The sequence below is a fragment of the Hemibagrus wyckioides genome, linkage group LG19 (assembly GCF_019097595.1).
Source record: "Hemibagrus wyckioides isolate EC202008001 linkage group LG19, SWU_Hwy_1.0, whole genome shotgun sequence".
Lineage (NCBI taxonomy): Eukaryota > Metazoa > Chordata > Actinopteri > Siluriformes > Bagridae > Hemibagrus > Hemibagrus wyckioides.
Genome location: NC_080728.1, coordinates 1,683,123 through 1,708,041, shown reverse-complemented (window position 1 = coordinate 1,708,041; position 24,919 = coordinate 1,683,123). Strand labels below are relative to the sequence as shown.

The window sequence follows — 24,919 nt, the reverse complement described above, 5'->3', positions numbered from 1 at the left end:
TATTAATGCGTGTTATTAATACCTACATGTGTATATAAGTATTGACGATAGTGTTAGTTTATTTACGTTCTTTCTTAGAAATGATCTTTTCTGGCTATGTTGCTATGCTAACATATCGCTGCATTAGCATTGTGCCATTCATAGATTGCTAACTCTAATTGTATAACAGTGCAGAAAATAAGGGTTTTGTTTTATTAAATGTCTGTTAAATGTAATTAAACATGTTACATTTAGAAAGGTCTACCGATTATGTAATCTTGCTACAGTTAAAAAGAGAGCATTTAATTTATCTTTTGAGTATACAGGTATCTGTACATTTTAGAACAGAAGCTTAGTTTGGATTATTCTTTTGTACTTTTAATGTTTCAGTTTCACCTTTCTTGCTAACTTCATTAAACCTGTGGACAAGGAGATTATCGTCTTCAGAGTCTTGATGTTGGGAAAGTGTTTATCTGGCTGTCAAGTTATATTCAGGACATATACTGAGGGCAGCACAGATACATTTCATAAATGTTATTTCTATGCAGATATGAACATAACTGCTGTGCTACAGCCTTTTCTAGAATCTTGGAGATGGGCAGGTTTGATATTGGTCTATAGTAAAATAGCTGACAGGTTTCGAGGTCCGGTTTTTTAATCAAGGGTTTGATAACTGCGTGGGTAAAGGATCTAGGATGCAGGTAGAAAGTTTTGAAGACGAAATTAGTGAAATTAGATCAGGCTCTTAAAGTGGAGTGAAGCACTCTAAGCTCTGATCAGAAATAGCTATAATATCTAACAAATTATCTAACAAATAATTAATTTGATTAATTTAAATTTAAATTAATTTAAATTAATAGTCTGAATTTTTTGCCTGATATTGTCATTTTTTTCATTGAAAAAATTCAAATTCAAAAAAGTCATTGCTGCTAAATATACATGGTGTGCGATTTTCTACAGTGATTTTACTCCTAGTTAGTTTTGCTACAGTACTAAATAAAAATTTAGGATTGTTTGTGTTACATCACTAAAGAATCATCTACATTTTTTTCCACATTGTTTTATATCTAAATGATAATTACTTTCTTTTAGGCTGTAATTTATATTACACTCCCATCATGGTCAATTACATTATTCTGGTATATGTATATATTTCTCTCATTCATCTTCATGGAGAGGTTCTGTCTTATTGGCGTTTAAGGTAGTTTTTTGCAGTTACTTGATGAAAAGAGTTGCACTTTGCCAATACAGGCATTTATTATTGTTGGTATATGTTGTCTTTGTCAGAGTTTTTATTTGTATTTTTCTTTTATCTTCATTTTCCTTTCCTCCTTAATAGCATAATGCTGCCAGGTTATCACCATTATTCTCACTGCAAGCATGCAGTGGATGTAATTTCTTGTCTATCTCTTTTGAATGCACAGGCCCCAACAAGGTGGTAGGGTGGGCAGTCGTCTCACTCTGGTTTCCTGGAACGTCAGGGGATTGGGTCATGCTATTAAGAGGGGCAAGGTCTTTAAACATCTTAAGTCCCTTTCAGCAGATATAATTATTCTTCAAGAAACCCATATTAAAACCATAGAACAGCGAAGACTAAGATGCAATTGGATTTCACAGGTTTACCAATCACCCTTTGTTTCCAAGGCCCGTGGGGTTGCTATTCTCTTTCGGAAAAACGTTCCTTTTCAGCTTACCAATTTGCACGCAGACCCTAATGGGAGATATATCATTATTTTTGGCAGTATCAACTCAATCCCTGTTACTTTCCTCAACATATATGGTCCAAATATTGATGACCCATTATTTTTCAAAAAGGTGCTTTAATCTGCTTCCAGATGACAAGAAAATAAACATTATAATTGGAGGGGACTTTAATTGTGTTTTGGATCCCTATTTAGACAGATTGTCCTCTTGTCCTCCACCTAATATTGCATCATCTCATATTTTAAACAATTTCAAGATTCAAGAAGCTTTTATTGTCATTTCAACCACATACAGCTGGCGCAGTACATAGTGAAATGAAACAATGTTTCTCCAGGACCTGGTGCTACATAAACATACAACAAGTTCAATACAAAACAACAAACAACACCACAGAGCTAGGACAGAAGTTTGTCTTAGCCACGTAAAGTGCACAGTGTGCAGCTAGGTGCAAACAGAGCATAGACAAGACAGTGCAAAAAAGACAATAAATACAATAAAGACAACACAAAAGAACACAGGACACTTAGCGCTGAAAAGAAATAAAAGAACGTGTACTGGAATGTAAGTGAAATAAAATAGATAAAGTGAAATGATGTAAAAAAAAGTATTGTGCAAAAATATTGTGCAAAAATACACAGCAGCGGTTGAGGTAGTGCAAATAGAATAAACATAAATATAACTATAGCAGCGGATGACAGGTAGAGGTAGTGCAGTAAGTAATGAACAGTATAAATTATGTATGTGTGTGTTTGTGTCCACACAGTCAAGAGAGAGTGTGTATCTGTGTGTGAGAGAGACAGAGAGTTAATATACAGTTCAGTCCTGAGTGAGAGTGTGTGTGTGTGTGTGTGTGAGAGAGTGTAGAACAGTTCAGTCCTGAGTGAGAGTGTGTGTGAGAGTGTAGAACAGTTCAGTCCCGGGTGTTGAGGAGCTTAATGGCTTGAGGAAAGAAACTGTTACACAGTCTGGTTGTGAGGGCCCGAATGCTCCGGTACCTCTTTCCAGATGGCAGGAGGGTGAAGAGTGTGTGTGAGGGGTGTGTGGGGTGTGTAAGAGTGTGTGTGAGGGGTGTGTGGGGTCAGCCACAATGCTGTTGGCTTTGCGGATGCAGTGTGCGGTGTAAATGTCTGTGATAGAGGGGAGAGAGACTCCGATGATCTTCTCAGCTGTCCTCACTATCCGCTGAAGGGTCTTGCGATCTGAGACGGTGCAGTTCCCAAACCAGGCAGTGATGCAGCTGCTCAGGACGCTCTCGATGGTCCCTCTGTAGAACACAGTCAGGATGGGGGAAGGGAGATGGGCTTTACTCAGCCTCCTCAGGAAGTACAGGCGCTGCTGGGCTTTCTTGGTGATGGAGCTGGTGTTGAGTGACCAGGTGAAGTTCTCCGCCAGATGGACACCAAGGAATTTGATGCTCTTGACGATCTCCACAGAGGAGCCATCGATGGACAGCGGAGAATGGTCACACTGTGCTCTCCTGAAGTCAACAACCATCTCTTTGGTCTTGTCAACGTTCAGGGAGAGGTTGTTGGCTCTGCACCAGGCTGTTAGATGTTGCACCTCCTCTCTGTATGCTGACTCGTCATTCTTGCTGATGAGACCCACCACGGTCGTGTCATCAGCGAACTTGACGATGTGGTTGGAGCTGTGCATTGCTGCACAGTCGTGAGTCAGCAGAGTGAACAGCAATGGACTGAGCACACAGCCCTGAGGTGCTCCAGTGCTCAGTGTGGTGGTGCTGGAGATACTGCTCCTGATCCGGACTGACTGAGGTCTCCCAGTCAGGAAATCCAGGATCCAGTTGCAGAGAGAGGGGTTCAGGCCCAGGAGACTCAGCTTCTTAATCAGCTGCTGAGGGATGATTGTGTTGAATGCTGAACTGAAATCTATGAACAGCATTCGAACGTAGGAGTCTTTGCAGTCCAGGTGTGTGAGGGCCAGATGCAGGGTTGTGGTGATGGCGTCTTCCGTGGAACGGTTAGGATGATACGCAAACTGCAAGGGGTCCAGCGAGGGTGGTAGCTGTGACTTGATGTGCCTCATGACGAGCCTCTCGATGGATTTCATCACGATTGGTGTGAGTGCAACGGGACGGTAGTCATTGAGGCAGGAAACCGTAGACTTCTTGGGCACAGGGACGATGGTCGTTGTCTTGAGGCACGTAGGGATGATGGAGCTGCTCAGCGAGATGCTGAAGATGTCAGTGAAGACATCTGCTTGGTGCTCTGCACACTCCCTGAGAACTCTGCCAGGAATGTTGTCTGGTCCAGCGGACTTCCGTGGGTTAACTCTGCATAGAGTTCTCTTCATGTCAGCCGTGGTGAGACAGAGCACCTGGTCATTAGGAGGAGGGATGGTCTTCCTCGCTGTTGTGTTGTTCTGTGCCTCAAACCGAGCGTAGAAGTCGTTCAGCGCATCTGGAAGGGAGGCATCACTGTCACAGGAAGGTGAAGTTGTCCTGTAGTTGGTGATCGCCTGAATGCCCTGCCACATGCACCGGGAGTCTCTGCTGTTCTGGAAGTGGCCGTGGATTCTCTGGGCGTGTGCACGCTTCGCCTCTCTGATGGCTCGGGACAGTTTGGCCCTTGCTGTTTTTAAGGCCACCCTGTCCCCTGATCTGAAGGCAGAGTCTCTCGATTTCAGGAGAGCACGCACTTTCGCAGTCATCCACGGCTTCTGGTTGGAGCGTGTTGTGATGGTCTTGGAGACAGTCATGTCATCGATGCATTTCCCGATGTAGCTGGTCACTGATGCCGTGTATTCCTCCAAGTCAATAGAATCGCCGTTGGTTGCAGCCTCCCTAAACATGTCCCAGTCAGTGCACTCAAAACAGTCCTGAAGAGCAGAGATGGCTCCTGCTGGCCAGGTTTTAACCTGTTTCAGAACCGGTTTAGAGCGTCTGACGCATGGTCTGTATGCTGGAACATAACAGAGATGTGGTCTGAGTAGCCGAGGTGGGGGCGGGGCTCCGCACGATACGCGCCGGGAATGTTTGAATAAACAACATCCAGCATGTTCGCCCCTCTTGTAGCAAAGTCCACATACTGACGGAATTTAGGGAGCACTGTTCTGAGATTTGCATGATTGAAATCTCCGGCGATGATAAACAGTCCATCGGGGTGAGCATTTTGCAGCTCGCTAATAGCTCCGTACAGCTCACACAGAGCCTCCTTAGCATTAGCGCTGGGTGGAATGTACACTCCGATAATGAGAGTAGTGGTGAATTCCCAGGGTAAATAAAAAGGTCTGCATCTAACAGTTACAAACTCCACTACCGATGAGCAGTAGTTAGACACAAGCACAGAGTCCTTACACCATTCCGTGTTGATGTAAACACACACACCGCCACCGCGAGTCTTACCGCACAGAGCTGCATTCCTGTCAGCACGAAACACGGTTAGTCCGGCTAGCTGAATGGCGGCGTCCGGAACTCTGTCGCTGAGCCACGTCTCCGTGAAAACAAAGACACAGCAGTCTCTGAACTCATGCCGTGTAGTTTGCTGGAGTCGGATGTAGTCCATTTTATTATCCAGTGAGCAGACGTTGGACAAGATGATGGAAGGGAGTGCCGGCCGGCTAGGGTTGGTTGTTAGCCTAGCACGGACACCCGCCCTTTTACCGCGCTTCCGCTTCCTCAAACAACGCTTGCGATGTCCTCTCTCCCGGCCACCGGCATCAGGCGACGCCGAGGACTGAAGGCCTGGACTTTGCAGCAAGCCGAGTTCGCAAAGTTTGCAGAGTAGTTCATCATGCAAGTTAGTAACTGCATGATTTCTGTACCATAATATCGTCTGGCGGTCGTATACATGAACACCACTGTCTTTGGCGTCCATGCACTTTAAATTTAGCGCTAAAACAAAAAGAAAGCACCATTTTGGTTCCGGAGTGGCCGCTGCGTGCTACTGCCACGCCGCCATCTTGGAATTTAATTTAATCAAATCTAGGAACCTTGTTGACATCTGGAGACTTCAACATCCCACAGATAAAGATTACTCTTATTATTCTCACGTTCATAGGTCCCATAGTAGAATCGACTACTTCCTGGTGGATTCTAGTTTAATTCAAAGTGTGAACAACACCAAATATCACAGTATACTCATCTCTGATCATAGCCCTTTTACTAATGACCATTGACTTTACCCTTCCCAAACAACATTACTCATGGTGTTTTAACCCCTTGTTATTAACTGACAATAAGTTTTGTGAAAGCATGGCAGTGAAGATAAGGGAGTTTACTGAAAAAAAAGACACAGGTGAGGTCTCAGATTCAACCCTTTGGGAAACGCTTAAGGTGGTAATGTGTGGTCATATCATTTCCTACAAATCTTCAAGTTTTCAAATCTTTTCAAATTTTAAAAACTTTCCAACCCAGAGTAAAACTGTGGATAGCTGATCCTTTTCATTTATAAAATGACATGTCACTGCCAGATACGCATACATATGCAAAGATGTCCACATATCTGATGAGAGGCTTACAGTTTTATCCTTTTTCACCTCTCAGCGATTTAAACAGCATGCTGCCTTTGTTCTACATGAAGTATCGTTTCCTCTTTAGAGTGCGTACCAAGCCTTTATTCTCTGTATTAAGATTGCTCGGTGTATGATCCTTGCCTTCCCTAGTTGAGTACGAGTTCTAGTTTTCAGTTTTGGTTTTCCCAGTGTGTTTGATTTTCCAGTTCTGATCTATTGCCTGCCTATTTCATTACGTCTTTTGCCTGCCATTTTCTAATAAAGATCTGCATTATGGATTCTGATCCTGCTGCCTCGAGTGCATCTTTACAGGATACTTTGCCGAGTGAGAATCCAGCTATTGGAATTACGCCAGGGCTTGGACACTGCGGCGGATTTTGCTATTAAGTTCCGCACTCTCGCAGCGCAGTTGGGTTGGAATGAGCCTGCGCTCATCGCGGTGTTTCGTGAAGGGCTCAATCATGACCTGAAAATGGAAATGGCATGCCGCAAGACGAACGTTATGCTGTCCCAGTATATCACTACAGCCATCCATCTCGATAATCTCCACCACCAGCATCAACCCTCAGCCGCATCGCAACGTTTCAGACCCCACCGCATGATGGAATATCCTGCACACAGAGAAGACACCACGGAGCCTATGCAGCTGGGACGATCCCGCGTCACAGAGGAGGAGCGCGAACACCGTTCTCAGCTGCAGTTATGCTTCTACTGTGGAAAGCCGGGTCATCGTGTGTTTCACTGCCCCGAGAAGCCTACCACATCTCGGGTAGAAGCTATTAAGCTGGCATCTAAAGTTTTATTCCCTGCTTTTTTTTCCCATAATGACTCTTGCTTTTCTGTCATAGTGCTAAGCGACTCTGGGTCTGCAGTCAACCTGGTCAACATCAGCGTGGTGCGAGCGCACAATATTCCCACCATCCCATGCATACCACCTTTACGATTGACCGCCATTAATGATCAACCTATCGGGGAGGGCCTTTTGACTCACCGCACACCACCCCTGGATGTCCAGATAGGATTATTTCATCATGAAAAACTGAGCTTCTTCATTATCTCATCGCCTTCCAATCCGGTCGTCCTAGGCCTCCCCTGGCTCCAGCTTCATGATCCCAATATTTCTTGGAAGGAGGGGGAGTTAAGACAATGGTCCACTTTTTGCCTTAAGAACTGTTTTAAAGAATGTATCACCCGCCCATGTTTTTCGACGTCCATAGAGAACCCAGAATCACCGCTCCAAGTTACTACTTTCCTACTCTTCCCCCACATCAAACCTGGGACTGTGCTATTGAGCTTCTTCCCAACACAACTCCCCCTAAGAATCATGTCTACCCCCTGTCACTCCCCGAAAAGTGGGCTGTGGAGGAGTATATTAGAGAGGCTCTCGCAGCTGGATTTATCCGCCTGTCCACTGCACCAGCCACCGCCGGATTTTTCTTCATGGAGAAGAAGGATGGGGACCTTCGGCCATGTATTGACTACAGGGGTTTAAATGATATAACAGTTCCATATCCATATCCACTTCCTCTTGTTCCTGCTGCCCTTGAGCAGTTAGGGGGCAAGGATTTTCACTAAATTGGACTTACGCAGTGCTTACAACCTCATCCAGATTCGAAAAGGCGACGAGTGGAAAACAGCCTTCCATACTACGCATGGGCATTGAGTACCTAGTCATGCCATATGGACTCACCAATGCCCCCGCAGTTATCCAGTCATTGATCAATGAGGTTTTCAGAGACATGCTTAACCAGTTCGTCATAGCATACATTGATGATATTCTGATTTACTCTCCCAATCGTTCACAACGTTTCTCACGTCTGTGCTGTTCTCCAGTGCCTTGCTAAACATAATTTGTACACCAAGCTTGAAAAGTGTGAATTCCATTATCCCTCCATCACCTTCTTAGGGTATGTCATTTCCCATCATGGAGTGGAAATGGATCAAAGCAAAGTCTCAGCTATTACGTCCTGGCCTGAACCAGTCACTATCAAAGAATTGCAATGTTTTCTAGGATTTGCCAACTTTTACAGATGCTTCATTCAGAATTACAGTTCCATAGCCAATCCCTTAACGTCCCTGCTGAAGGGCAAGCCCAAGAAACTCAAGTGGACTGAACAAGCTCAAAAGGCGTTTAGAAAACTCAAAGCGAGTTTCTCCACCACTCTTTTTCTCTGTCACCCTAATCCTGAGCTGCCATTTGTAGTAGAGGTGGATGCTTCGAACTGTGGCATAGGGGCAGTCCTTTCTCAGCGTCAACCAGAGACTGGGAAACTTCATCCATGTGCCTTTTTTTCCTGAAAACTCACGCTGGCCAAAACATATTGTCCCGGATCTAAAAATGGCAAAGCTGACGTAATATCACATATCCATGAGACTTTCAATCCGCCACAACGTCCTGAACCCATCCTCCCATCATGTGTCCAGATCACTCCTATACAGTGGAGCTTAATGAAAGAGATAGAACAGGCTCAAGCTACAGAAGCTCCTCCCTCAACCTGTCCGCCAAGTAGAGTGTATGTTCCTTCAAGCCTCCAACAGAAGGTGTTACACTGGACACAAGAGAGTCCAAGTTACGGACACCAAGGCATCCACAGAACTATCCAGCTCGTTCATCAGAGATTCTGGTGGCCATCACTTAATCATAACGTAGAGGAATATGTTTGCTCGTGTTCTGCCTGTGCGCAATCCAGGACGAGTAGTCAGCTGCCCAAAGGTCTATTAGAGCCTCTACCGATACCCTGTCAACGGTCACATATCTCTATGGATTTTCTGATGGACCTCCCAGTGTCACAAGGTTTTACCACAAAACCTTGTAATCCTGGTAATCATCAACTGGTTTTCTAAGGCCTGTAAGTTGATTCCCCTCAAAGGTTTACCCACAGCCATGGAGACTGCCCAAGCTGTCTTTAATCACGTTTTCCGTAATTAAGGCCTTCCTGAGGACATTGTGTCAGATCGTGGTACTCCGTTTACTTCCCCAGTGTGGCCTGCTTTTTGTAGACAACTAAAGATCAAGGTCAGCCTTGGTTCAGGTTACCATCCCCAGTCAAATGGACAAGCTGAATGGCTTAATCAAGAGCTGGTGGAGACTTTTGAGGACATATCGTCACCGAGAACAGCACCGATGGAGTGAGTTCCTTCCCTGGGCCGAATATGCCCAGAACTCATTGCGCCATTCCTCCACCGGCTTAACACTGTTCCAATGTGACCTGGGTTATCAACCCCCGCTGTTTCCCTGGTCAAGAGAACCCTCGGAGGTACCCGCCATCGACAACTGGTCAAGGCATAGTCAAGCTGTATGGGAACGGGCTCATGTGCGTCTCCAGAGAGCTATTCGACGTCAAGGACTACAAGCCAACCGTCACAGACGTCCCCATCCAGCCTACCAAGTGGGACAAAAGGAGTGGCTCTCCACTCGTAACCTGAGACTAAAACTTCCCTGCCAAAAGCTCAGCCCCAAGTACAGGTCATACGTCATACGTTCATACAGGTTATACGTCAGGTAAGTGTCCTTCTGTCTCGAACTCGAACTCCCCCACTTTCCATGTATCTCTGCTCAAACCCTTCCATGAACCACAATCTTCTAGCTCTGCTGCCAGCGCGCCACCCCCTCCGCTAGACATAGACGACTCCCTTGCCCATTCTTGATTCCTCACTCACGGAGGAGTTTCACCTCAGATTCCCAAACTGGCCAGCTCCTCGCCCAAGGGGACACCCACGGCGTAGAACACCTGGAGGTGTGTTCCTAGTGGGGGGGTTCTGTAGCAGCGCATGCGGAACCCGTACGCCAGAGGGAGCCCTCACCTGAATTTTAACATTGTGTGCTTATTTCCGGTGTTTCTAAGCTATTTAAACAGCATGCTGCCTTTGTTCTACGTGAAGTATTGTTTCCTCTTTAGAGTGCATACCAAGCCTTTATTCTCTGTATTAAGATTGCTCTGTGTATGATCCTTGCCTTCCCTAGTTGACTACGAGTTCTTGTTTTCGGTTTTGGTTTTCCCAGTGTGTTTGATTTTCCGGTTCTGATCTATTGCCTGCCTATTTCATTACGTCTTTTGCCTGCCGTTTTCTTATAAAGATCTGCATTATGGATTCTGATCCTGCTGCCTCGAGTGCATCCTTATATCAGTTCACTTTAATTTTAGTTTAATTTAAATTCCTAAATCTTTTCTATTGCTTCAAGCCCTTTAAGATCTGTGTTTTTCCATTACACTTACTCGGTGTGTTGTGTCCCTATGTTTACATTAATATCCGCCACTGCAATAATATTTTGCTGGCGCTTCAATAACATCTTCTCCAAACACACTCCAATGTTCTTACTTATGCCACAAGGAATTTTACCAGTTTTCCACTTACCACAGTAAGCTACTTCTTATTTGCTTTGGTGGTGTAATATAATACCTGTACATTATATAAAGGTAGTTTTAACTTTAATTTTTCTAAAATAAACGTTTGAGTCAGAGTCAGATCAAATAAAACTGTTATGGTGTTCTTGCCCCTAAGCTCAAGGATTCTGAATTTCGTCAACATGTTTTTTCAGTCTCAGTGGAGCCAACTCCATGATATGGTAAGATGTGCTAGCCTATGCCCTTGTGATGTTTACGCCAAAGCCAGAAAGTTCGAGAATAATAATCCACTAATGATGACTCAGCCAGTTTTGCTCATCTCTATTTTTGTGATTTTATATATTTTTTTGTCCCCTATAACAAACCAACTGGTTCCCTACTCAGATTCTATGTCTACGTTTGTGCCAATTTCATCTATTCATCATAAGTTTAGCTGTTGACTAATGATTAAGGCAGGTGCTTAATACTGAAAGGATTATTAGATGATCAAATAATCAGTAAATTAGAGTCGATAATTAGATGGGCAACATAGTGTAAAACAATGAGAGTAAGTGCTGATTAAAGTAACTTAGTTATCAAAATTAAAATCATCATATGATTAAACATAACTGAGTGAGATTAATGATTAAACAATTTATCATTAATCATTATTTATGATTAAATGATTTCATGATTTTTAATGATTAAACAATTTATAATTAATCATTATTTATGATTAAACGATTTACCTAGTAATGTCTCTTTCTTTATGTTTTAATGATTAAACCTGAATCGAATCTGTCTTAATGATTAAAGGAAAGAATTCAAATTTATGAGTTGGTTCAGGTAATTTAAACTTCCCTTACTGATTAAAAATCAAACGTACTTAATGATTAGATGTAGGACAAGTATAAGTTTCAGAAATTTCCCACAAGAGGCTACTTTACTTCAACCTATGTTTTATAAAAGCAGAACAAAGAGACTTTCAAGGAGAGGTGTGTGAAAGCTCTCCAAGTAGTTTGAAATTCTGGGTTTTGCTTCATATCAATCAGATCAGAAGTAACTAGTAACTAGCTACTTAAGTAGTTTTTTCATCTGACACTTTTTTACTCTTACTCAAGTAACTATTAAGATTGTTACTTTTACTTGAGTACATATTTCTATAAGTACTTGTACTTTTACTTGAGTACAGATTTTGGATACTCTACCCACCTCTGCAGACAATACAATATACTACAGAAAAGATACATAAAATAGCGAAGATCAGTGTACAGTCTGTATTGACCATTGTGCAAATAAGAGGATTTGTTGGCAATTAGAAAGTAAATTTGTAATAGGCAAAAACATTATTAAAGTGATTGTGCAAGAACAGCATATAAACAATGTTTATATGAGTGGTGCTGTTAACATCTATCTATCTATCTATCTATCTATCTATCTATCTATCTACCTACCTACCTACCTACCTACACTATATTGCCAAAAGTATTCACTCACCTGCCTTGGCTCACATATGAACTTAAGTGACATCCCATTCCTAATCCATAGGGTTCAATATGACGTCGGTCCACCCTTTGCAGCTATAACAGCTTCAACTCTTCTGGGAAGGCTGTCCACAAGGTTTAGGAGTGTGTTTATGGGAATTTTTGACCATTCTTCCAGAAGCGCATTTGTGAGGTCACACACTGATGTTGGACGAGAAGGCCTGGCTCTCAGTCTCCGCTCTAATTCATCCCAAAGGTGTTCTATCAGGTTGAGGTCAGGACTCTGTGCAGGCCAGTCAAGTTCCTCCACACCAGACTCTGTCATCCATGTCTTTATGGACATTGGTGCACAGTCATGTTGGAAGAGGAAGGGGCCAGCTCCAAACTGTTCCCACAAAGTTGAGAGCATGGAATTGTCCAAAATGTCTTGCTATGCTGAAGCATTCAGAGTTCCTTTCACTGGAACTAAGGGGCCAAGCCCAGCTCCTGAAAAACAACCCCACACCATAATCCCACCTCCACCAAACTTTACACTTGGCACAATGCAGTCAGACAAGTACTGTTCTCCTGGCAACCGCCAAACCCAGACTCATCCATCAGATTGCCAGATGGAGAAGCGTGATTCGTCACTCCAGAGAACGCGTCTCCACTGCTCTAGAGTCCAGTGGCGGCGTGCTTTACACCACTGCATCCGACGCTTTGCATTGCACTTGGTGAGTTAAAAAAAAAAGTAAAGAATGTATATAGATGAGTAAAGGATTGTGTATAATGTTGTACAGTAAACTCCAGCAAAAGAGATCAGAATCACCATCACCCAGCTGTATCTCCATGAAGAGTGATGTGTCTATGCTTCATCCTCCGGTTTTTAAAGGTGGAGACTCCTCACATCTACACAGGTAAAGTCTCCTCACTGTTAATGTTACTGTTACAGTCACACTTAAAGGGAAATGTAACTAGATACACAAGATGGCAAACTAAATATTAAACAATACAATGAAGTAACTATTGAGTGTCTACAAGATTTTTAGTCTTATGTAAACCTATTTTTTGGGAAACTTTTTATTTAAAAAGTGTGTGCATGTAGCATCATAAAATTTGTAAGTTTGTAAGAGTGGCTTAAGTCTCCGAATACTTTTTGGGCTGCTGTAGGTCTGTTATTTCAGAATACTCACAATTAATACAAACTCATAACAAGTAACTGTTTCATTTGAAGAGAGGATTAGACAAACAAATTTCATACCATTTTTTCTGTGTACACACACTTTAGATTTAGAGAAGTTCTGGGTCTGGATAAGCCCCCAAATTTACCACACACCTGCCTAACACCCATGTCATGACCTTTGTCGTTTAAAGACATATTCCACCATTATCAAGTACATTATTTAGATCATATGTCAATATCAAGGCCTGTGATCCAAATACAGCTTGCTGCCCTGCTTCATTTTGCTCTGGAACCTGAAAAAATAATAAAACAGCCTTCAGTATCTACTGCTCTACATTTACACTTTCTATAAATCTTACTGAAGCACAGAAACCACCACTTTACAGCACTCGCACATCTCTGTGCTGAAACACTGCTTGAAATCACTGCCTTAAATGCTGTAAGTCATGCTTGCATTTAAAACAATTTGGAAACATGGTGGATGTGGGCAGTGGCATAAACAGGATTTACTTTCAAAATGAGAACATGAATAAAATCTGAGTGATCATTTTAAGGCACAATCACCTACATGGCAATAATAGAGGATCTTTAAAATACAGATCTACTTTTCTTCTTACTGCAGAAAACCCCCCCAGCAGGCTACTTTACCGGCAATCACCCTGATATCTCTGTGATTGTAGTGTAGCTCTTTGGCTAGTAGCTTTCATGCAGAAATGTGTGAGTGTGTGTGAGAGCAAGGGTTTGCACATTTATCTATAGTTCTCTAAATAAAAGGGGGAAACAAGTTAAACTTTCCTAAGGAATGCATTCATTTAAATCAGTAGAGTAACTGTTTCATGTAATAGTGCATATACAGTACTTACATATTTTCTAGTGCAATATCACTACTACCTCAGTGAAATATTAGGCAATTAATTAAAGGCATTCTATTCTATTCTATTCTATTCTATTCTATTCTATTCTATTCTATTCTATTCTATTCTATTCTATTCTTAGTTTCCTTTATCCCAGAAACAGCCTATTCTAATTTTATGTTTAAGTTTATGTAATAGTTTGGTATAAATTGTTAGAATATGTTTAATAAGTGAAAAAGAAAAAAGATTAATACATTCAGATCACAGCTGACACTCCTGGATTAGCTGGGCAGTATATGCCATGTCCTGGTAGACATGAATTGTTTATAACTAAACACTCTTTTGGAATGCTTTCCACTAGATGTTGGATTGTGGCTGTGGGGATTTGTATTCATTCAGCTACAAGAGCATTAGTGACATCAATGATGTTGAATGGTGAGGTTTGGGGTGCAGTCAGTGTTCCAGTTAATTCTAACGGGATGCAGTTCATTCTAAAGGGAGCCAGGGAAACTACGACACTACATATTAAAATTTAAATTTAGTGGTCATATAGTGTATTTAATGATTAAATATGAAAGGAATAACTTTAGGAAAGGCTTTACTAGTAATGAAAAATTGCCAGTCACCACTGAGCATAAAAATTAACAATAAAGAGTATATACTGATGAATAAAGACTGTCTATAATGTTGTGCAGTAAACTCCAGGGAAAGAGATCAGAATCACCAGCACCCAGCTGTATCTCCATGAAGAGTGATCAGTCTATGGATCCTCCTCAGAATTTTAAAGATGGAGACTCCTCACTTCTACACAGGTAACATCTCCTCACTGTTAATATCACTGCTAAAGTCACACTTAAAGAGAAATTTAACTAGATAAACAGGATGGCAAAATATATGCTAAAACACTATAACTGATCTTAAAGTAGCCTCTATTAAGTGTTTAAAATTGTTCATCACTCAGTCTATTTTTGCGGAGAAAATGTTATGCTTGAAAGGTGTGCTTGTGGTACCTTTCTTCAAAATAAATTCCACTTTGTTTGACATGTTGTTTTGTAATGCAGTGAAATTCATGTCTGTAAGCATGGCATAAGTGTCAAAATACAAAAGGAAACAGGATCTAATATATGGGCACAGGGAATGACAATCATAAATCATGTACCTGACATTATAGCACAGACTTAATACTTTAATCTGAGACTTAATACTGAGACAGAGAAAAGCACTGAATGAAAATTTCAGAAGTCATACAGAAAGATAACGAAAGTATCTGCAGACTAACAGAAATATGTTTTTTATTATTGAATAAATGTTATTTTGATGAAAATCTAGGTTTCCTTCAGGTTCTCCAGTTTCCTCCCACCTCCCAAACACATGCTAGTAGGTGGATTTGTGAACATAAATTGTCCCTATGTGTGATGGACTGGTGTCACATCCAGGCTGTAGTATTATACTGGCTATAGTTAGGGATTTTATACCTGTGAACCTTTCTGACAAGATTTCTAAAAAACTGTATAAACCTAGAATAAGTAGTGTTAAAATAGAAACAGAGATTTTGTCCAGTTTCATAATGTTCCTTAGTCAGATGGCATTTAATACTTAAATAATTAAATTAATGCTGAAGTGATCATCAACAATTTTGGTTCACAGTGTTCTACAGAAGACAGGAGACAGAACAGAAATGAAGATCACAGATACAGGGTAAGATAAAAAAAATAATAACACGACTGTGACAACATATTATAAACCTCTCTGCTGTTATTAACTACAGAGTGATTAGATTATAGAAAACATACAGTAGATGAAGACAAACATATAGTGAGAACATCATAAAGAACTATCTGTGGTAACCAGTCAGAAAAAAGTCTAATAATTGAAGCCCATGTCTCACCACATCTTCCTGCTGCACCATATCACAGGAACCACCCAGAATCTGCTGCTGTAAATGAAGTCCAGAAAAAGTTCAGATTAAATCTGATGAAGAAGTTTCAGTGTTTGAATGGAGTGATAATAAACCTGGGAACCCAAACCCTCCTGAATGAGATCTACACAGAGCTCTACATCACAGAGGGAGACAGTGGAAAAGTCAATAATGAACATGAGGTGAGAGAGATGGAGGCAGCGTCCAGGAGAACAACAACAGAGGAAACACCAATCAAATGCAATGACATCTTTAAGCCTTTATCTGAACAAGACAAACCCATCAGAACTGTGCTGACAAAGGGAGTCGCTGGCATCGGAAAAACAGTCTCTGTGCAGAAGTTCATTCTGGACTGGGCTGAAGGGAAAGCAAATCAGGACGTCCACCTCATATTTCCACTTCCTTTCAGAGAACTGAATTTGATGAAGGACCAGAAACTGAGTCTGATGGAGCTCCTTCATATCTGTTTTAAGGAAACTAAAGAAACAGAAATGTCCAGTTTGGAAAAGGTTCTGTTCATTTTTGACGGATTGGACGAGTGTCGTTTTCCTCTAGATTTCCAGAACACAGTGAGAGTGTGTGATGTAACTGAATCAGCATCAGTGCAGGAGCTGCTGATAAACCTGATCAAAGGGAATCTGCTTCCCTCTGCTCTCATCTGGATCACCTCCCGACCTGCAGCAGCTGATCAAATCCCCTCTGAGTGTGTGCATCGAGTCACAGAGGTACGAGGGTTCAGTGACCCACAGAAGGAGGAGTACTTCAGGAAGAGAATCAGTGACCAGAGCCTGGCCAATAATATCATCACACACCTGAAGTCATTAAGAAGTCTCTACATCATGTGCCACATCCCAGTCTTCTGCTGGATTTCAGCCACTGTTCTAGAGAGAATGTTGGGTGAAGCAGAGAGTGGAGAGATCCCCAAGACTCTGACTCAAATGTACACACACTTCCTCATCATTCAGACAAACATCATAAGAGAAAAATACTCCAAGAAGCAGGAGAGTGATGAAATGCTTCTTAAACTGGGACAACTGGCTTTTCAGCAGTTGAAGAAAGGGAACCTGATCTTCTATGAGGAAGACCTGAGAGAGTGTGGCATTGATGTGAGAGAAGCAGCAGTGTACTCAGGTGTGTGTACACAGATCTTCAGAGAGGAGTTTGGGCTTCACCAGAGTAAAGTGTACTGCTTTGTTCATCTGACCATTCAGGAGCATCTCGCAGCTCTGTATGTGCACCTGACCTTCATGAAGGAGAAGAGAAATGTTCTTGATCAGTATCAGGGCTTCAAATCACAGAGAGAAGTAAAATCTTAAATTTACACAAGAGTGCTGTAGATCTGACTTTAGAAAGTCAGACTGGACATCTGGATCTTTTCCTTCGCTTTCTTCTAGGTTTCTCACTGAAGTCCAATAAGAAACTCTTACATACTTTTGTAACACAGAGAGGGCATATCTCCCAGAGCACAGAGGATACAGTTCAGTACATTAAGAAGAAGATCAGTGAAGATCTTCCTACAGAGAAATCCATCATTCTGTTCCACTGTCTGAATGAACTGGGTGATGATTCTCTAGTGGAGGAAATACAACACTACCTGAAATCTGGAAAACAAAGTGAATTCTCTTCTTCACAGTGGTCTGCTCTGGTGTTTGTGTTACTGACCTCAGCACAGGAGCTGGAAGAATTTGACCTGAGTAAATATTTCAGTACAGATAAGATCAAAGAAAATGTTGTTCTGAAGATGATGCCTGTGATTACATCATCCAGAAAAGCAATGTAAGTAAAATGCATATTTTGTTTTAATTTTGTGTTTGCATGTCATTGTATAACAGTAACTCAAAGTAGCTCTAGTTTAAATTATTCCATCTTTCACAATTATTTATGTGAATACTGACTGATAATTAACATTACCATTATCTAGTGAGCACAGCCCCCATTCCTCTCTTATCTAAACTTTTTCTCCTGTCCCCATTCCTTTCTTCCCCCCTTTCCCCTCCTACCAAACATCCACCATAACTGTTTTTACAATTTGTGCATATACCTCCAAGACACTCAATCAGGAGAAGGTTTCTCTAGTACTCAAATATAGAAATCTCTATACCCAGCCACTGTGTCATCGCTGTAAATTATGAGGAGGAATGTTAAGGACCATGTCTGAACATTTGGGGGCCCTAAGATACAACTTTTTGTATCCTCACCTATTCCAATCATATTATTATACATGCAAGAATGAACAGATTTAATACTTCATTATGTTGGTTGAGGTTTACTAAACAACATTTTAAAACCAATAGAGCAAAAGCTGTATACACAAGCAATGAACTAAAAGCATGTAAATTAGAAAAACTAAATAGTACACATAAATAGCAATTAAAATAAATCCTATAATACATTAAAATGTATTAAACTGTCTGCTTTGATTTTGTAAAGAAAAACTAACAATTTAGTAGAGCTGCAACAACTAATTGATAAAATCTATAATAATTGATAATGAAATTCGTTGTCAACGATTGCCATTATCGAATAGTTGGGGCTGCTCATATTATGGGGGAGTGTGACGGCAAGATAACACAGCCGTTTGTGAAATGACGGAGAGTACAGATCAACCGGGCTCAGGAAAAAATGTGTGTCCCAAGTCAACTAAGGCATGGAAGCATTTTATATTAAACACAACAAAGAAGACTGTAACCTGCAAGTTATGCAAAGCTGAGCTTGTGTGGTGTGGAAGTACCATAGTGATGCATGAGCACAGGAAAAGAAAACACACTGGTGAGTCACAGATGAAGTTGAAACAGCACGGTGAGCTGTATATCCTCATCATGTGAAAATGGTATAGTTTAATTAAGTGCAATTGTGTAAAATGTTTGTCTGCTAACTCCGGGACAGTCGCACTAGATCTGTTCTGCCACGACTCGCAAGCATCAGGTGATCACCTCGCTCCAGGGGCAGACTTAGTGACTTGGGGGTGCTAAGTGATTCCAGGTATGGGGCCTTTGAACTCAACACACTCTCTTTCTCTATATACACTATATTGCCAAAAGTATTCGCTCACCCATCCAAATAATCAGAATCAGGTGTTCCAATCACTTCCATGGCCACAGGTGTATAAAATCAAGCACCTAGGCATGCAGACTGTTTTTACAAACATTTGTGAAAGAATGGGTCGCTCTCAGGAGCTAAGTGAATTCCAGCGTGGAACTGTGATAGGATGCCACCTGTGCAACAAATCCAGTCGTGAAATTTCCTCACTCCTAAATATTCCACAGTCAACTGTCAGCTGTATTATAAGAACGTGGAAGTGTTTGGGAACGACAGCAACTCAGCCACGAAGTGGTAGGCCACGTAAACTGACGGAGCGGGGTCAGCGGATGCTGAGGCGCATAGTGCGAAGAGGTCGCCAACTTTCTGCAGAGTCAGTCGCTACAGACCTCCAAACTTCATGTGGCCTTCAGATTAGCTCAAGAACAGTGCGCAGAGAGCTTCATGGAATGGGTTTCCATGGCCAAGCAGCTGCATCCAAGCCATACATCACCAAGTGCAATGCAAAGCGTCGGATGCAGTGGTGTAAAGCACGCCGCCACTGGACTCTAGAGCAGTGGAGACGCGTTCTCTGGAGTGACGAATCGCGCTTCTCCATCTGGCAATCTGATGGACGGGTCTGGGTTTGGCGGTTGCCAGGAGACCGGTACTTGTCTGACTGCATTGTGCCAAGTGTAAAGTTTGGTGGAGGTGGGATTATGGTGTGGGGTTGTTTTTCAGGAGCTGGGCTTGGCCCCTTAGTTCCAGTGAAAGGAACTCTGAATGCTTCAGCATACCAAGACATTTTGGACAATTCCATGCTCTCAACTTTGTGGGAACAGTTTGGAGCTGGCCCCTTCCTCTTCCAACATGACTGTGCACCAGTGACCAAAGCAAGGTCCATAAAGACATGGATGACAGAGTCTGGTGTGGATGAACTTGACTGGCCTGCACAGAGTCCTGACCTCAACCCGATAGAACACCTTTGGGATGAATTAGAGCGGAGACTGAGAGCCAGGCCTTCTCGTCCAACATCAGTGTGTGACCTCACAAATGCGCTTCTGGAAGAATGGTCAAAAATTCCCATAAACACACTCCTAAACCTTGTGGACAGCCTTCCCAGAAGAGTTGAAGCTGTTATAGCTGCAAAGGGTGGACCGACGTCATATTGAACCCTATGGATTAGGAATGGGATGTCACTTAAGTTCATATGCGGGTCAAGGCAGGTGAGCGAATACTTTTGGCAATATAGTGTATTTTTTTTTTTTTTGTAAAAAAACTGCATGTTAAAAATATCTTTAAAGTGGAACTTTTATTTTCTTAATGTACAATTAAATACAATAAATTCACAGATAAACTAAATACACAAACTAATTATTTACAATGAATTAACCATATTTATTATTAAATTTTAATATTAATGCATCAAAATTTCTGTAACTTGGAACTGTTGTATTTTCTCAATGCAAAATTAATTAAACTGAATTCACAATTAAACAAACTATATACAGTATATTTGTGAATATTTGTGATTACATTTACAGGGACTTACCCAAAATTCCATTTCACCAAGCCCACAAAACTGATTAAAGAAGCTGCTGTAGTATCAAAACAGTATAGCACCACATTTGAACTAAAATACATAAAACACAATGTATAGATTAAGAAAAAACAAAAAAACAATTGCATTCTCTAATATGAAATACTGACTGTTAATGTTGATTGACTGAATTTATATAAACTAAACTTTTGTACTTTATAATAAATTGAATTTTATACTTTACATTTCATTTGCAATTAAATATGTTATTTACATTCTACAGACCATTCACTCTCATTTCTGACACTGTCCAAAAATATTCATCTAATTTTGACCCTGCACACTTTTGCCTCTGCAAATCTTGTTATAAGAGATTCTGTGTCCAGTGTCTTCCTGACCTCATGTTCAATGAAGAGAACAGCTAGTGAAGAAAGCCTCTCCTGTGACATAGATGTTCTCAGATAGGTTTTAATCAGCTTCAGGGAAGAAAAGCTTCTCTACCCTGAAGCTACTGTCAATAGTAGAGTAAGAAGCAGTCTTAGGGCTACGCTCAGATTAGGATACATGTCAAGGATGTTTTCTTTATAAATGTGATAAAACATCTCATATGGTGATGCATACATGGCGAAAGCACTGATGGCAGTCTTTACTTCCATCTTTAGATCTTCAGCATCAATGTCATGCATAGTTTGCTCCAGTCTTTGGCAACACTCATCCAGTTTCTCTTCCTGAACTGTGATTCTCATATTGTCATGTGAGTAAAGAAATCCATACAGCTTTCCATGTGAGAGAACCTCTCCTCTATTGTGACCAAAGCTGTGTCTACAAGTGGCAGGAAAAATTCCCTTTCAAACTGTTCCTCTGGGGTTGACACAGTTTGCTGTCTTCCTTCATAGTGAAATTGTCTTGATGCTTTTCTCTGACTCACTTCTGGCCAGTTCATGCCCACCTCAAGCTTTTCCCTGGCATCAGTTTTGGCAGCAGTCAGGCCCTGAATCCAATATGTCTGTAGAAATTCTCTCACTCCTGTTGTTCCTCTTCTTAGTGTCTCAATCGAGACTGTAGGGCTCTGCAGAACCTTGCTCACTCTATTGATCTAGTACAGCACATTGTACCGTACAATGGTGCTTAAAATGAAAGGCCACATCTACATCTCTTTGCATCTCTTCCAGCTGTAGAAACAACATCTGCATCGCATTTTAGTGTAGCATATTCTATTAGAGCGGCCAAAGCTTTCACCATCTCAAGAAGCTGGTACTGCACTGCTTTAACACTGTCAACCCTACACTCCCATCTAGTTGTTCACCATCCTTTCACTGTGAGGTCTTTCACATGTTCTCTGAGAATGTCCCATCTGTATACTGAAGAGCTAAATAGGTTGTAGAGGCTCTGCAGTAGCCCAAAAAAGCTGATTGACTTCACAGATGATTTTGCTGCATCTGCTACAACAAAGTTCAGGGTATGACTTCCACAAGGAACATAAAGACCCTTGTTGTTAATTTCAAGTACTCTTTTTGAACACTGTCACAAAACACACAATCCCTGCATGTTACTTCCATTATCATAGGACTGTCCATGGCAGTTGGAAATATCCAAACCTAATGCATCAAGATGACCTAGAAATGACTCACAAAAGGCCTTACCAGTGGTATCCACTACATTGAGAAAGCCAACAAAATGCTCATGAATGGAAATGCCTTTTGATGTCTCACAATTTACAATTCTTAACACCACTGACAGTTGCTCTTGATAACTAAGATCTGGTGTGGAGTCCATGATGACTGAGAAGTATTTGGATTTCTGAACTCTCTCAACAATGGCATCTACAGTACTTTTTGCCAGAATGTTTATGAGCTCATTTTGAATGTGGTTACTGAGATAGCTGTCACTTAACTCATTGGCTTGTATTCTCCGCAGGTGTTCCCGCATTACGGGGTCAAACTGAGACATTAATTCAATTTGCCCAAGGAAATTTCCATTGCCAGTTTCAAACAGCCTGTCAGAATGGCCAAAGAAGACAAGATTACATTCTGCCAGATGACTGAGAATTGCAAACAAACGTCTAAAGACTACCTTCCAATGTATTACTTCCAGAGACAGCAACTTCTGACTAACCTGATCAATGGCTGTTTTTAGCCTTTTTGACAAGCTGTGCCAACAATCCATGTGTTTCTTGTGGTCCAAAGACCTTTCATGCATTTTTAACTGGGAAGACAAATTTCTCCAATTATTATACTCTTCACCACCAAACATATTGGACCAGTTACCAAAGATGCGACAACAAAAACACACAGCACTGTAATTTTTCACACTGTAGACTAACCACAATTGGCTAATCTTTTCACCATTTTTCATATTAATTAAATAATTTCTGTCTGTGAATCGCCAGCCGTCACTGTTCACTGGGAAATTTTCTTTTATTTGAACAGGCCCTCTCTTAATAAGCTCAGAGCCCTCATTATCTGACAGGTGTTTCGACCAGAAAGGAGGATCATCACTCATTAAAACTCCTTGTGTGCTATTCGTGTCTGTGTGCTGTTCGTGTTCGCTGGCCACACTGACCGAGCCCAGCACACTGTCATCATTACCCAGTGCTGAGACTAAACTTGCCATCTCTGTGTCTGGTGGACATGGGAGAGGGGATGCTGCAGCTTCGGCGGGAGCAGCACTAACTGTGGAAGTTTATGAGAAAAAATTAGTGACTTTGGGGAGTTTAGCCACATTCTTTTTTATATTCTCTTTTTTTCTCCTTTTTCAGCTCCACTGGGGTAGCTGCATTTCATTGTTTATTTCTAAATTTGTTCCAAATGTGTACAATCTTGCGCGCTCTATTTAAATCTACCTCTGCTCTACTCTCATCTGACAGTGTCTTTGAACCACTCACACCTCGCACGTGCAGTACGATAAGAATGTTCCACTATTCATGAACCATGGGGGGCTCACATTTGAAAAGATGTAATAACAATATCTTAATGGTTATAGACAGACCATTACAATATATGATAGAAAAGTAATAAGTACTGTATGATTTGTATGGCTTCTTGGTATTGGTCGGGCGGCTACTTACCTCACTTATTGGTTAAGTCCGCCCCTGCCCCACCCTCATCATAGTGACGACGCTACCATAGAATAGCTCAAATTATAATGGTGCAAAGTCAAACACTAAATCTAAAAGCAGCAAATAATAGCAGCAGTAAAATATTAAATATTTTAGTAACTGTTGTGGTTTTCAGCGAATGCTTATGTATTTGTGCACAATATATTTTCCTTTCTTTTTAATCAAACCTGTTAGCTTGCTGCATATCTTCACAACTGAACAAAATGTCTGTGTAATTATTTTAAACAAAAATTGTCAAAACAATGTTGCATTATATTTTATATAGATTTTTTCAAAGCATGGTTGTCAACTTTCCATCTGCAGTTATCATTAAAAACAATGAAAATATTGATTTACACAAATTGCTTCACTTTGCATACTCATGCTGCTTCTTTCAGAAAGAAACAACTCTGAATTTCTGAAACAACTTTGAATTTGTTCAAAGGGGAAACCTCCATGCCCTCCTCAATAAGCAGCCACTATAACTGATGCCATCCTGAATATGTTGGTTACTGACAGGTGGCCAATGTCAGTGGTGGAAGATGAAGGATTCCAAAAAATGATTAGCATCCTCAACCCAGGATACATTCTTCCATCAAGGACCCACTTCACAAAACAGAGGAAGTACCAGGAGGCATCTGAAAAAGTTAAGTCTGCTATAAACACCACCAACAGCAGAATGGCTTTAACTGCTGACATATGGACAAGTGTTGCCACTGAAGCATACCTTGGCATTACTGTACATGTCATTACATTGGGAATGACTGGAAGATGATGTCTGCCTGCCTTAACACCATGCCAATCGAAGACAGGCATACCTCAACCAACATTGCAGAGTGGTTGGAAGAAGTTGCAGTCAAATTTGAAATCCCTTTTGAGAAAATTATTGCCATCGTATTACTAGAGGAGAAACATGGGTGGACCAGTATACGCTGCACTGGCCACACCTTGCAGGTTGGTGATTAATGTTGCTTTAAAGAACACAGTAATTGAAAGAGCTGTTGGAACAGCAAGATGTCTTGTGGAGCACTTAAAAAAGTGAGCAAGTCTGCAATAAGCTCAAAGTAAAACAGAAACAAATGGGTACACCTAAGCACAAGCTTGTTCAGGACGTAAGTACCAGGTGGAACAGTACGTTCTACATAATTAACAGACTGATTGAGCAGAGGTGGCCTTTAACTGCTACTCTATCTGACCCATACATCAAATGCTATCTTAATTTGAAACTGAATGTGCAACTGTTTTTATGAGCGAGCAGGAATATGTAACAGTCTCCTCATTGCCTCCACTTGTGAAAGGGCTGTTGAAGTCCACTCAAGGTGCTGCCTTTTATTCAGCTCCAGTGAAGTCCTTCCAAGCCATAGCAGT

At 41.4% G+C, this 24,919-nt stretch overlaps 1 protein-coding gene and 1 pseudogene across 5 annotated transcripts in view; one reads left to right on the top strand and one right to left on the bottom strand.

Moving 5' to 3' along the window:
* The window catches only part of LOC131370162 (NACHT, LRR and PYD domains-containing protein 12-like), a 404,348-nt gene that overhangs the window by 261,159 nt on the left and 118,270 nt on the right, over positions 1 to 24,919 (bottom strand). The gene's annotated exons all lie outside the window — the stretch shown is intronic.
* Positions 14,708 to 24,919, top strand: part of LOC131370169 (NACHT, LRR and PYD domains-containing protein 3-like) — a 34,261-nt pseudogene continuing 24,049 nt past the window's right edge.